Here is a 14499-nt window from a genome sequence, read left to right as displayed (position 1 = left end):
TTCTTATCTCCACCCAAACTGACTATGGGCAGGATTTTCATTGGGCCGTGGAGGCGGGATTGGAGGCATGTGGGGGGTTAAAATCTCAAAATCGGGGGGCACAAACCCATCCTGCCCCCAACCCGCCTCCATGCCAGTTTCAAAGTAGGCGGATACCCGACCTGTGCTGGGACCTGCCTCCCCGAGGCGGGAAGGGGATTAGTGCCAATTAACTGCCTGTTAACAGGTAGTTAACAGGCAGTTTTTAGCTTAATCCCTATTTTTATTGCTGAAGTGTGGGATGCCCGATGGCTCCAAACCATGCCAAATTAGCGAGGCGGGCCGTCGGGCTGAAGGACTTTGGGGTTCGAGATGTCTAGTGTTCAGGTGAGTAATGGGTGCATGAGTGAAGAGGTAAGTGTATTTGGTTTGTGTAAAGTGTTTAAAGAAGTTTTACTTACCTTTACAGCCTTCCTTCCTTCAGGTCTCGGGAGTCCCTCATCTCATCGGCACAGAAAGCAGAATGGCCGCGAGCTGTCAAAAGTTGCAGCATTCAGCTTTCTGTTCTGGAGAGGTCTCTAAATCAGCATGAGAGGAAGGAATTAACTTAGTGTACAGATTGTCAGTGTTTGACAGCTTCAAAGAGCTGCCAAATGCTGATATTTCATCAGTCAAAAGTCCTTGACGGATGAAAGGTCAATCTGTGATGTCACCTGTTGCCAGGTGGCCCTTAATTGGCCTGTTGAGCCCGCCCAGCGGGCTCAACAAGGTCAATCAAGTGAAAATCACGTGGGTTGGCCACAACTCGATGGAGGCGGGACTACAACCCCGAAAGTTGTATTCCCGTCTCCTACACGCCTCCAGAATGAAAATCCAGCCCTATATCTTGATCTTCTGAGCCAATATCATTTCTCACCACTGCACTGATCTCACCCTTTATTAACAGAGCTACCCCACCTCCTTTTCCTTTCTGCCTATCCTTCCTTCATCTATCAATATCCCTTTGTAATTTTATACCTTCAATTACACTGCCTACAATGCTGCCTATCTTTGTGTCATTGGCAAACTTGGATATATGACTTTATATGCCACCATCTAAGCCGTTAATGAATATTGTGAATAGTTGAGGCCCCAACACAGATCCCTGTGGGACATCACTATTCACCTCCTGCCAATTTGAGTACCTACCCATTATCCCTACTCTCTGTCTCCTGCCGATCAGCCAATTTCCTAACCAGGTCAAAAATTTGCCCTCAATTCCGTGGGCTTCTACCTTAGATAACTGTCTCTTATGTGGGACTTTATCAAATGTCTACTGGAAGTCCATATAAGTAACATCCATAGACATCCCTCTATCCACTACTTTAGTCACCTCTTCAAAAAATTCAATCAGGTTTGTCAGGCTTGACCGACTTTTCACAAATCCAGGCTGGCTCTCTCTGATCAACTGAAAATTTTCGAGGTGTTCAGTCACCCTATCCTTAATTATAGACTCTAGCAATTTCCCGACAACAGATGTTAGGCTAACTGGTCTATAATTCCCTGGTTTCCCTCTCTCGCTATTCTTAAAAAGTGGAGTGACATGCGCAATTTTCCAATCTAAAGGGACGGTTCCTGAATCTAGAGAACTTTGGAAGATTATAGTTAGGGCATCTGCAATGTGCTCACCTACTTCCTTTAAAACCCTGAGATGGAAACCATCTGGTCCTGGGGATTTGTCACTCCTTAGTGCCATTATTTTCTTCATTACTGTTAATTTAGTTACATTCATTTTATTGAGTCCCTGTCCCTGATTCAATATTAGTTTCTTTGGGATTTCTGACATGCTATCCTCTTCCTCTACTGTAAATACTGACGCAAAGTAACTAGTCAACATGTCCGCCATTTCCCCATTGTCGATGACAATATCGCCACATTCAGTTTTTAAGGAACCAACATTGCTCCTGACCACCCTCTTTTTCCTAATGTAACTGTAAAAAATTGTCATATTGATTTTGATATCCCTTGCAAGTTTCTTTTCATACACCCTTTTTATAGCTCTTATATCTGTTTTGTGACCCTTTGCTGTTCTTTGTATCTTTCTCAGTCACCAGGATCTGTGCTATTTTTTACATTTTTATATGCCCTTTCCTTTAGTTTTATGCTGTCCCTTATCTCTTTAGTTGTCCATGGCTGTTGTTTTTGGCAAGTAGAACTCTTGCCCCTCAGGGGTATAAACTGGTTCTGTATCACGTTAAATTCTTTTTTAAACATCACTGATCTTCTGTCATTTTACCCATTAACAGATTTGCCCAATTTACTGTGGAAAGTCTCTGCCTCATCCTGTTGAAATCGGCCTTACCTAAATCTAGAATCTTGTAGCTGTTTTCCGTTTCTCCCTTTCAAACACTACGTTGAACTCGATCATGTTATGATCACTATTAGATAAATGTTCACGCACAGTTAAGCTGTTAACTAAATCTGGCTCATTATTAAGGGGGAAGAATTGGGTCGGCTTGCGCCTCTCGTTAGCGCCCCTGGGGGTGCTGACGGGGCGCAAATCCCCTAGTGCCCGGGCGCAGCGCCGCTAACACCTCCTGCGAAATTCAGCGAGAGGTTAGCGGCGGCAGTAGCCGGTAGTGCCCCGCGCTGCTGCGCTGCCGGCGATGATGTTACTGCCGTATGCAGCGCCCTGCTTGCGCCCCGGCCGCAAACTTCCCTTGCGCCCCCTGACCTATCGTTGCACGAGATATGCGACAGGATATTTTGCTTTTGCAGCGGCGGCGACGCAAATTAAAGGGCAGCTGTCGGGCGGCCATTTTTATTTTGGCCGACTGCTAGCACCTGCCCCCATTCGCTTTTGTATGCGGGGTGCCTACCATGATCGTTCAGCCCAGCACTCCTTTTGAGTGCTGGGCTGTTTTCACGGCACCCCGCTCCCCAGTGGTCTGGCAGGGCCCTGGTGCGCGCAGCGTTAGGCCCCTCCCCTTTACTCAGGGGAGGAGGCCTGCAATGACACGGTGCTGCTGCACATAGCACCGTGAAATTCAGTAGTAGCACCCCAAGCAGGAGGTGGAGTGCTTTCCAGTAGCACCCCACTTCCTCCTTGGGATGCTACTGCTGAATTTACAGTGGGGGAACGCTAACCTTTTTCGGGGCGCTAATGATGTTGCATCCCAAAATGGGCACCACCCAATTTTTCCCCCTAAATCTAATATGCCTTGCCTCCTTGATGCCTCTGGGACATATTGTTGTAGAAAACTATCCCGGACACCCTCAAGAAATTCACTACCTTTCTGACAGGTGCTAGTCTGCTTTTCCCAATCTGTATGAAAGTTAAAATCCCCCATTAAAACCACCCTACCTTTACTACACGCTCGTCTAATCTCTGCATTTATACAATCTAGCACTTCAGAGCTGCTACTAGGGGGCCTATACACAACTCCCATTGTATTGTGCACCAACAAGCCTTATCATTTTCCACCATCTCACGTACTGTTTGTAAATGATACGGAGGCGTCGCTTTAACGTAGACATGGGGGCGATTTTCCCAATGGAGGTGGGTTGGAGGCGGGTTTTGGTTTAGGGGCCACTAGAGCATCTGCACTATTGCAGCTGCATGCCACAGAATGTCTAACCCATGCCTTTACTTCCCTACAAGACCATCCACAAAGCCCCCCCCACCACTGTCCAGGAGGAAGAGGCTGAGCAGCAACACTCCTCAGGGGAACCTGCAACCTCCGAGGACGCAGCGTCAGCAGAATTAAGCACACCCAGCACTAGCGCAGACACTCACACCTCGGTGGGACCTTCGGGACATAGATTAGTGTTGTCACCGTTTGTATCACATCTCACAGGTGAGCATCAGCAGGTGGTGGAGATAGGGACAGCAGTGGAGAGTCTCGGCAGAGGGCGCAGGACTCTCCTAGCTCTGCTCTGCTGCATGTTGACCCTGTGCCTCTGGATCCATCCAGAAATAGAGCGGTGCTGGAACTCCAGGAGCAGGTGAAGGAGTCTCTGACAGGTCCTGTCTCCGGGGTCACTACGAGTGTGGAGAGGATGGAGGAGTCCAACTCTAACCTGAGCAGTGTCATTGGGGAGGCAATGGCGCATATACGCAGCACCACGGATAGGATGGCAACCTCCGTGGAAAGGCTGGCTATGGCCATGGAGGCAATAAAGTCACCGGAGTGAGGAAAACATGGTGATTGTTCAGAATAGACTGACATCTCTGGAGGAGCGATGTGCAGCTATTGAACAGAGAAACCAGAGCTTCATGGAAGTCCTTTTGAGTAGGACTGCCAGTGCAGATTCGGGTCCCCATGGCCCCCCTGATATGCAACAAGGTGCTCTCAAGCCACTTGCAAGCCCTGAGGTGGACCTGACCCATGGGAGGGAAGTTGGTGGCAGACAAGAATGCGGGGGCTCCTCTTCAAGTGCTCACACTTCCAGGCCACTGCATTGCCCTCGGTCAGGGCCCCATCAGAGTCCGCACCCAACTGAGATGGGCGTCTCAGCCCCTGCACTGCCGCAGGAGGAGCAGACGTTTGGCGAGCCTTCACAGGCCCGTAAACCCAGAGGACGCCCGCCAAAGGTGTCCGAGCAGGAGCAGCAACAAAGTGAGCAAGGGGCCTCCACTTCTGCTGAAGCCACAGGGGGAGCACCATGTAGGAGCACGCATAAGAGAAAAATAAAGCACCATTAGTCACAGGGGTAGCCACTTAGGTGAATGTTTATGTGTATTGATGAAATGCCACCCCTGTTGGAAGGTAAAAAAATGATTTGATGGCAAACTGTTGGCTTGATGGCATCTGTTATTTTGCCTTAGGCAGCTCCACATTGCAGGCTCCACGACACTTGCGTGGTCAGATTGGTGGCCAGAGTGAAAGGAGGCCAGAGAGTCATGTCCATTGTCTATCATGTCTTAAGATGGAGCCAAGGACATGTGCCAGCATGGGCAACCTATGCAAACCTGGCCAGGATAAGTGCATTCCTTGCATCACGGGCAGCCATGTGCTCACGAGCTGCCGCTGCCACTGCTGCTGGTCGATAGGCCGGCGCTCGGTCCTCCTCCTCCTGCCCCTGCTCTTCCTCCTCATCATCCTCATCCTCATCTGAGGAGGCTATGAACTGAGCCACTTGCTCATCAGGAAGCTGCAAGCCACGACGCTGTGCCATGTTGTGCAGTGCACAGCAGACCACGACCATTCTGGAGACCCTGGCTGCTGAATATTGCAGGGCTCCACCTGATCTGTCAAGGCATCAGAATTCTATCTTTAACAAGCCAATGGTTTGCTTGATGATGGACCTGGTCAAAGTGTGGCTGGCGCTGTAACGCTCTTCATCCTCGTTAGCTGGCCTCCTTGTCGGCATCATTAGCCACTTCTTCAGGGGGTAGCCCTGGTCACCAAAGAGCCATCTGTTAAGTTGGTTTGGCGGATTGAAGAGCGGAGGAACACTAGAGTTCCACAGGATGAACGCGTCATGGCAACTACCACAGAACTTGGCCCAAACATGTGAATTTCATATGGAGTAGGTGAGAAAACACAGCTATTTTTTGGTTTAGTTGGCAAATGTTACAGCACACATTTTTTACACCCACTCTCACTGAAGCATGTTTTGTTTCCGAAAACCTAGCGGCAGTTTTTTGCTATGATCTTATATAGATGCTGCATTTCAAAAATCAACATGTTGGTATTTTGTTACATAATTTTACCAAAATGCTGATATATGAAATAAGTTCAAGTATCAGTTTAATTTAAAGTTTTTAAAATTAGTAAAAGTTAAATTTAAAAAAAAATGTAATTTCAATGCAAGAGACAGAAAGAAGTTTCTGTGGGCGTGGCATAGTTTTGACAGATGTGTTGTGGGCATGTCTTCCCTTATGCATAGGCTGTCCACTGAGCTCATGAGCTGATGTAATATGCTGTGCACAACTCCGCAGCGCCGAACAGCAAGTCTACATGTGGGGTCTCGCACAAGGCAAGTTTGAATTCTTTGCGGAGGTCGGCAGCGTACTCCGTAGCTACGCCGCCGAATGCAATATTTGGGCCATGGTATGAACTGGTGGAGCAAGTCAACTCTGGTAGCACTGTACACTACACATAGGAATTGCTAGACCAAGAAAGAGCAAGGTCCATCTAATTTGCCTTCTACCATCCTGTTTAGTCTCATGATACAATGAAAATGGAGTTGTTGATTAATAATAGCAATCAATCTATTTCAATTAGTCTACAACAAGCTGCAGAGACACAGGTTTAAAATGGTCAAGCCGAAAGCGAGATCAGAGATTAGAAGAACTTTTTCCCTTCGAGTATTGGATGCATGAATGTTTTCCTGAACAAATTATCTTTTGCATGAAAACGCTGGATAAATATATAACTGTGAAAGGTGTAATGTATGTACCTTTAAGGGGGGGAACTACTTTTTACAGCTCATGTATACTGTAGTACCGGCAGTGACCACACCTGTATATAACGCTGAGTAGTAATCTGTACAGATCAGTTGCCGTATGAGCCACGTTGAGTAAACACCTGTTGTACCGTTCTCCGCAGTCTGTGTCTTCTTATACACAGACGTAACATTGGCAATGAGGCAGGTTCGAACCTACCTGCAACTCTGCATCACGTCCCGGGGATTCGTTCCTGGAGATCAGTGGATTGGAGGTCAAGGCCAGAGACTCGGGCGTCGACCACGGGCAACCGCCCAGTCATCCAGCAGAGACTCGAGAATTGCAGGGGAGGCTGTTGAGAGCCAGGCTTGGCTTTCCAGTCAAGGTGGTCCAGCGAAACGGGCTGGCAACAGGTAGTGCGCAGACCCTTCCCGGACAGCGGCGGGCTAGAGCCCGACCGAGCGGCACAGCACAGGGCCGAGCAGCGTCGACGGGGGAGAGAGAGAGAGGGCAGAGCGCACAGGGCGCAGCCGGTGTTCAGGGGCCGAGCAGCGTCGATGGGGAGAGGGAGAGAGAGACGCGCAGAAACCCACGAGGCGCCGCCATTGCCACGAGGACCGCCGAGAGCGGCGTCGGCAGCAGCGGGGGAGGAAGGAAAGCACGGGAGATGCCATTTTAAGCCATTGGGAGACGCCATTTTAAACCACACCCAAAATGCCGAAGAGTGGCAGTATCACCGCATTTGACAATGAAGTCGAAGATTGGACTACATATGTCAAACGAATAGAGGTGTACTGCAAGGCAAATGAGGTGTCAGATGACAAGAAAGCGTCGGTATTGTTAAATTTAATGGGTGCAAAGACGTATGGTTTATTACGAAATCTAGTAACCCCAACGAAGCCAATGGAAAAGAGTTTTGAAGACATAGTAACGATACTAAAGGAACATTTAAACCCCACACCGCTGCTGATAGCAGAAAGATTCAAGTTTCACAAACGGAACCAGCATAAGGATGAAAGCAATGCTGATTATTTAACAGAACTGCGCAAACTATCGAAACACTGCCAGTTTGGAGCGGGACTGACAGATGCCTTAAGGGACAAGTTTGTGTGTGGGCTTCAAAGTGAAGGAACCCAGAAACGGCTTTTATCTGAAAAGGACCGTACGCTAGAAAAGGCTTTCAGCATTGTGGTATCATATGAAGCAGCAGCACGGGGTGCTGCAGAGATACAACAGAGACCGCAAGAATATGGCACAAACGAAATGTCATATGGAACAGAGACGTGCTATCGCTGCGGCAGAACAACACACGACCAGAATGATTGCTGGTTCAAAGACAAAGTGTGCAGACAGTGTGGAAAAGTAGGACACATAGCACGAGTCTGCAGGTCGGGAAAGAAAACCAGCAATAAGAAACCTACCAAAGGAAAGTACCAGAAGGTACATAAAATGACGGAAAATAGTTCAGACGAACAAAAGAGTGATAACAACTCCGAAAGCAGGGAACTGAGTTGTCTGAAAGTACATAATGTGATCACAACGGAGGATCACCGAACCATTTGGGTCACTCTCAAGATAGCAGGAGTCCAGGTAAAGATGGAGTTGGACAGAGGATCAGCCCTAACAGTCATAAACCGATGGGACTACGAGCGGCTATTCTCACACATACCTTTGAGAGACACAAAAATTATTTTGAAGACGTACACGGGGCAAAAAGTCTACCCCAAAGGAAAAATAAGGGTGACCGTTATATATAACGGTAAGGAAACACCAAAACTAGACCTGTATGTATTGCAAGATGGAGGACCACCATTACTGGGATGTGAATGGATCCGGAAAATACAACTGGATTGGCATTCCATACAGGCACTGACTGTGGCTGACAAAAAGGATGACGACGTCACACCTGGGCGACTGTCAAAGATCCTAACTGACACGAAAGAAGTGTTCCAGCAAGGACTCGGGACACTAAAAGGCATGACAGCGACGATTAAAATTGAAGAAAACGCAAGCCCCAAATTTTTTAAGGCCAGACCGGTACCTTATGCGATCCGCCCAGCCGTCGAAGCAGAGCTGGAGAGTCTGGAACGTTCAGGTGTACTGTCCAAGGTAGACTGGAGTGAGTGGGCTACACCCATCGTCCCTGTGATGAAAAAGTCATTGAGCAGCATGCCTGGGGAACCAAAGAAGGTTCGCATCTGTGGGGACTTTAAGGTAACAGTGAACCCGATCCTTCACACCGTACAATATCCACTTCCGCGGATTGAAGATATTTTCGCCTCGCTATCTGGAGGGAAACACTTCACTAAGATTGACCTGGCCCAGGCGTATCTGCAAATGGAGGTAGAAGAAGCATCAAAAAAATACCTCACAATCAACACCCATAAAGGTCTCTATCAATACAACCGGCTGGTATTCGGGGTAGCATCAGCTCCGGCTATTTGGCAGAGGGCAATGGAACAAGTCCTGCAAGGGATCCCAGGGACCCAGTGTTATTTGGACGACATCCTGGTCACGGGCGAAAATGACAGTGATCACCTTGCCAACCTCGAGCAGGTGCTCACTAGATTGCAGGAATATGGGCTCCGAGCTAACCGCCCCAAATGCGAGTTTTTTAGAAAACAAATCTCGTATTGTGGCCACGTTATCGATAAAGAGGGGTTACATAAGTCCCCAGAGAAGATTGAGGCAGTAGTCAAGGCCCCAGCCATGATGTTCTTTAACCGAAGGTTAAGATCTCGCCTGGATTTGCTCAGACCAAATGTACGAAGAGATGTTGAGAGTAAGCAATTCCAGCACATCCATGAGAAGCCAACAAGGAGCTTCAATGTAGGGCAACCAGTCTTGGCCCACGACTACCGAACAGAAAAATGGCAGCCAGGAACAATTTGCACACGGCAGGGCCCACTAATGTACACAGTGGACGTTGGGGAGAGCATCGTGAGACGCCATGCTGACCAGATCCTAGAGTCACAGGAACAAGTCAACCCCATGCCTCGCCCATACGTACCTGGTGATGAACCCGACGTACAGGTAGCATCTACCCCAGAAACAGTAGCATCGGAAGCTGATGAACCAACCGACGACAGGGGGCCAGAATCGCCTCCGCACCAAGAGCAAGACACTCGGGAAAGGCGCTATCCAGAAAGGATCAGGAAGCCTCCCCAAAGACTGAATTTATAAATAGACTATTTTCAGCTAATGTTGCATGTTAAAAGTGTTAATTGTAATTAGTTTGATATTTAATTGTTAAGAGTGTTATGGTACTGTTAATCTAAAAGGGGAAGAATTGTAATGTATGTACCTTTAAGGGGGGAACTACTTTTTACAGCTCATGTATACTGTAGTACCGGCAGTGACCACACCCGTATATAACGCTGAGTAGTAATCTGTACAGATCAGTTGCCGTATGAGCCACGTTGAGTAAACACCTATTGTACCGTTCTCCGCAGTCTGTGTCTTCTTATACACGGACGTAACAAAAGGGAGTGAAGGTTTTGGGACAAGTATAGACCTCCATGGAACACAATGGGCTGGATTTTGTGCTTGTCGTTTCAATGTCCCGCCTCCATCCTCGTCTGACCAACCAGAGGGATTTTCCCCTGATTGACCTTGTTAAGCTCGCCCTGCGGGCTCAGCAGGCCAATTAGGGAAGAAGTCACTGACAGAGCACGTCAACGTCAGACATGCTATCTGTCAAGACTTCTTGAAAGAAGAAATGTCAGCCTTTGACAGCTCTGTGAAGCTGTCAAACACTGACATTCTCTTTAGTTTGATGAGGCCTTTGCTCAGGACTCATCAAACCTTTCAACTTTGTTGATTTCACATGGTTGTTGGTTCGGAGGATCCAACAGCCAGTCTGTGAAATCGACAAGGAGGATGTCAGGTCTCCCAATCCAGCGCGGCTGAAGGCTGTAGGAAGAAAACAAGGTAAGTGAACATTTTTTAACACTTATCACTCACCTTACATACTTCTCATTCCACACTTGCACCCATCACTCACCTCTACATCTTACTTCCAGGTGTGTCCGACCACCGCAGACCTCCTTCACGTCTCCGCCAACCCGGCGGGGTTCTCTGAGATCGGGAAGCCTTCACATGTGAAGGTAAAATGGCACGAATCCTTTTTCCTGCCTGTTAGCTACCTGTTAACAGGCAGTTAAAAGGATTAAATGCCTTTCCCGCCTCCAGGAGACGGGACCCGAAGCAACACATCCTCCCACCTCCTGGCAAAAGGGCACGGAGGTGGGATGGGGACGGGTTTGCCATACGCCCCCACTTTCTGCTACTTTACTGGCAGTCCCACCTCCATGCCCGCCTCCACGGGGCTTGGAAAATCCAGCCCAATGGGTACTCTGCTTTTATGGCTTGAGTATTGCAAGAATATGTGGCGGGCAGTGGGCGAAGGTTGAAAAGTGGAGATGTAGAATTGATGAATACTCTGGATATTTTCATAACCTTTGGGACTGGGAAGTACTTACACAGAACTTTCCCTCTTGAGATTAAATGGATGGGAAGGAATTCATGAGAGAGTAAATTTTACAGGATCTGTGGAGAAGTAGGGCGATGGCCGGAATGGGCTATTTAAATTTCACAAGTTATTATGTCCCCTGTGTGTTTGTGTATCTGCCTCGCAGTGTCTGTGTATTTTCCCTGACTTTCAGGTCACTGAACATGACGAAACAATCTTGCTGTAAATTCTTGACATTAGATAAATGCTGAATTTTCTTACTTATCATTGCCAATATGGCTGACTGGTACTTTTTAGATTCGCCCATCCTCTTCTTGATAAGTTGAGATACATTGGTCAGGTTTAGGGTGATATTCTGAGTGTCCCTGTAATGGAAGAGGGAACAATGTTTTTATTAGTGGGAACATTTCAGATCAGAAACCCAAATGAGTGATGACTGCAACAACTGATGCTTGTGCTGACATTGACCAGCAAATCATCTTGGAAGTGTGAAAATCCAGGGATTTTCAGCTATGCAGTTGGATCCAGGTTTGGTGCTGTTTCAGCTCAATCTGGGATTTTCAAAGCAGTCGGCATTCCAGTTCAGTCCTTCTTTTCTGGAATCATCGGGGAGAATTTTAACCTACAAAAACGGGTGGGTTTGGGTCGGGTGGGATGTTAAAATGTTAAAAATCACAAACCAGAACCCAACCCGCCTTGAACCAGCCCACTTCCGTGAGGGGGAGGTGGAGGTGACCAATCCATTCCCAGGAGGTGTGTTGCTCATTTAATTATTTTAATGGGGGCTGCGTGCCTCAGATTTTACCTCCATTTTAAATTTAACACTGGCCGGCCGTGTTTGCCGGGCCTCGGGAAACCCAGCAGCTGAATCGAGGCGAGGACTGCTGGATCCAGCAGGTAAGTGGCTTTCCAGCATTGCTTGTGGGCCAGGAGGAGCAGAAGTGCCTCCTCCCCAGCCCACCAGGCTAACCGGTTTCGCCCCCTGGCAATCGGCCATTCGTCTTTCCCCCCCGCGATCCGATCTCCCCCACAAGCCACGATCTCCCACCAACCCGGCCTTTCCGATCTCCCCTCGTCCCCCCACCCGGAATCTCCGATCACTGCCTTCCTCCTCTGTGCTCCCCGCTGAATCTTCCAATCTTCGCCATCCCAACCTTTCTGATCTCCCCGCACCACCGGCCTCCGATGTCCCCCGCCACCGGCCTCCGATCTCCCCCGCCACCGGCCTCCGATCTCCCCCCGCCACCGGCCTCCGATCTCCCCCCGCCACCGGCCTCCGATCTCCCGCGCCACCGGCCTCCGATCTCCCGCGCCACCGGCCTCCGATCTCCCCCGCCACCGGCCTCCGATCTACCCCGCCACCGGCCTCCGATCTCCCCCGCCACCGGCCTCCGATCTCCCCCGCCACCGGCCTCCGATCTCCCCCCGCCACCGGCCTCCGATCTCCCGCGCCACCGGCCTCCGATCTCCCGCGCCACCGGCCTCCGATCTCCCGCGCCACCGGCCTCCGATCTCCCGCGCCACCGGCCTCCGATCTACCCCGCCACCGGCCTCCGATCTACCCCGCCACCGGCCTCCGATCTCCCCCGCCACCGGCCTCCGATCTCCCGCGCCACCGGCCTCCGATCTCCCCCGCCACCGGCCTCCGATCTCCCCCGCCACCGGCCTCCGATCTCCCCCGCCACCGGCCTCCGATCTCCCCCGCCACCGGCCTCCGATCTCCCCCGCCACCGGCCTCCGATCTCCCCCGCCACCGGCCTCCGATCTCTCCCGCCACCGGCCTCCGATCTCCCCCGCCACCGGCCTCCGATCTCCCCCGCCACCGGCCTCCGATCTCCCCCGCCACCGGCCTCCGATCTCCCCCGCCACCGGCCTCCGATCTCCCCCGCCACCGGCCTCCGATCCCCCCCGCCACCGGCCTCCGATCCCCCCCGCCACCGGCCTCCGATCTCCCCCGCCACCGGCCTCCGATCTCCCCCGCCACCGGCCTCCGATCTCCCCCGCCACCGGCCTCCGATCTCCCCCGCCACCGGCCTCCGATCTCCCCCGCCACCGGCCTCCGATCTCCCCCCGCCACCGGCCTCCGATCTCCCCCCGCCACCGGCCTCCGATCTCCCCCGCCACCGGCCTCCGATCTCCCCCGCCACCGGCCTCCGATCTCCCCCGCCACCGGCCTCCGATCTCCCCCGCCACCGGCCTCCGATCTCGCCCGCCACCGGACTCCGATCTCCCCCGCCACCGGCCTCCGATCTCCCCCGCCACCGGCCTCCGATCTCCCCCGCCACCGGCCTCCGATCTCCCCCGCCACCGGCCTCCGATCTCCCCTGCCACCGGCCTCCGATCTCTCCCTCCACCGGCCTCCGATCTCCCCCGCCACCGATCTCCCCCGCCACCGGCCTCCGATCTCGCCCGCCACCGGCCTCCGATCTCGCCCGCCACCGGCCTCCGATCTCCCCCGCCACCGGCCTCCGATCTCCCCCGCCACCGGCCTCCGATCTCCCCCGCCACCGGCCTCCGATCTCTCCCGCCACTGGCCTCCGATCTCTCCCACCACCAGCCTCCGATCTCCCCGACCACCGGCCTCCGATCTCCTCCGCCACCGGCCTCCGATCTCCTCCGCCACCGGCCTTCGATTTCCTCTGCCACCAGCCTCCGATGATCTCCTCCGCCACCGGCCTCCGATCTCCTCCGCCACCGGCCTCCGATCTCTCCCACCACCGGCCTCCGATCTCTCCCGCCACCGGCCTCCGATCTCCGCCGCCACCGGCCTCTAATCTGAAGAATAACAACCAGTCATGCTCTAATTTAGGGGTGTCCAAGCCCTGGCAATCTGGCCCTCAAAGCTGAGACAACGCAAACTTAATATTTCTTATTTGCTGGTTTGTCTTGAAATCTCACTCTCCTCGAAATCACTGGAATAGTTTGATGTGCCTCAATAAATCCGAGACTCGATGTTAGCGAAACAAAACAAGGCTTTTATTGACTTAGAAGGTAACACACAGAGGAGAATGTATCTTCCATCCAGAGGTCTGCCGTACTGGATGTGCTGCAGGCTGGGCCAGCTTACATAGGAGCCAGGTATGGGCGGAGCCCTACACACAGTACAATACAATGGAAATGAAACTGAAACCAACCGCAGTCACAGGCAGAGAAATACTGATGAGTGATGAATGGAATATTTCATCACATTCACCCCTTCTATAGATTTAGTCTGTTCGGGGGTTTGATAGTCCTCTGCGACCGACGTGGCTGTTGTGGTGCCGCGGGTGTCGGCTGGGTGTCCCCGGTGGCCTCCTGGGTCTCTGCCGGGGGTGCCGCCAGGGTTGTTGAAGGGGTAGTTGGTGGGGGTACCATTGGTCGATGTTCTTCCGGGGGTGATGAAAGAGTAGTGGGTGGGTAAGAGTTGCTGTGGTCGTTGTTGCTGCTGTTGTCGTGGTTGTTGTCGTTACCGGCTGGGGCGACGTCTTTTATGGACACGGTGTCCTCCCTTCCGTCGGCGTGCCGGACATACGCGTATTGGGGGTTGGCGTGGAGTAGGTGCACTGACTCCACGAGAGGGTCCGTCTTGTGGCCCCTCACATGCCTTCGCACGAATACCGGACCTGGGGTGGAGAGCCATGACGGCATGGATACGCCTGAGGTGGATTTCCAGGGAAAGACAAACATTCGCTCGTGAGGC

The 14499-nt window shown here is 51.7% G+C and overlaps 1 long non-coding RNA gene across 1 annotated transcript in view; it reads right to left on the bottom strand.

Moving 5' to 3' along the window:
• The window catches only part of LOC147107886 (uncharacterized), a 37963-nt gene extending 26083 nt beyond the window's left edge, over positions 1-11880 (bottom strand). Inside the window, exon 1 of the long non-coding RNA XR_015080900.1 lies at positions 11082-11880. This is a non-coding gene — a long non-coding RNA (uncharacterized LOC147107886). The remainder of the gene's footprint in view (positions 1-11081) is intronic.
• Positions 11881-14499: the final 2619 nt, after the last annotated feature.

This window comes from Somniosus microcephalus, chromosome 14 (genome assembly GCF_052327205.1).
Source record: "Somniosus microcephalus isolate GS21.2 chromosome 14, FLI_Smic_1.0, whole genome shotgun sequence".
Taxonomy (NCBI): Eukaryota; Metazoa; Chordata; class Chondrichthyes; order Squaliformes; family Somniosidae; genus Somniosus; species Somniosus microcephalus.
The sequence above is the reverse complement of the archived record's forward strand: the minus strand, read 5'-3'. Positions and strand labels throughout refer to the sequence as shown.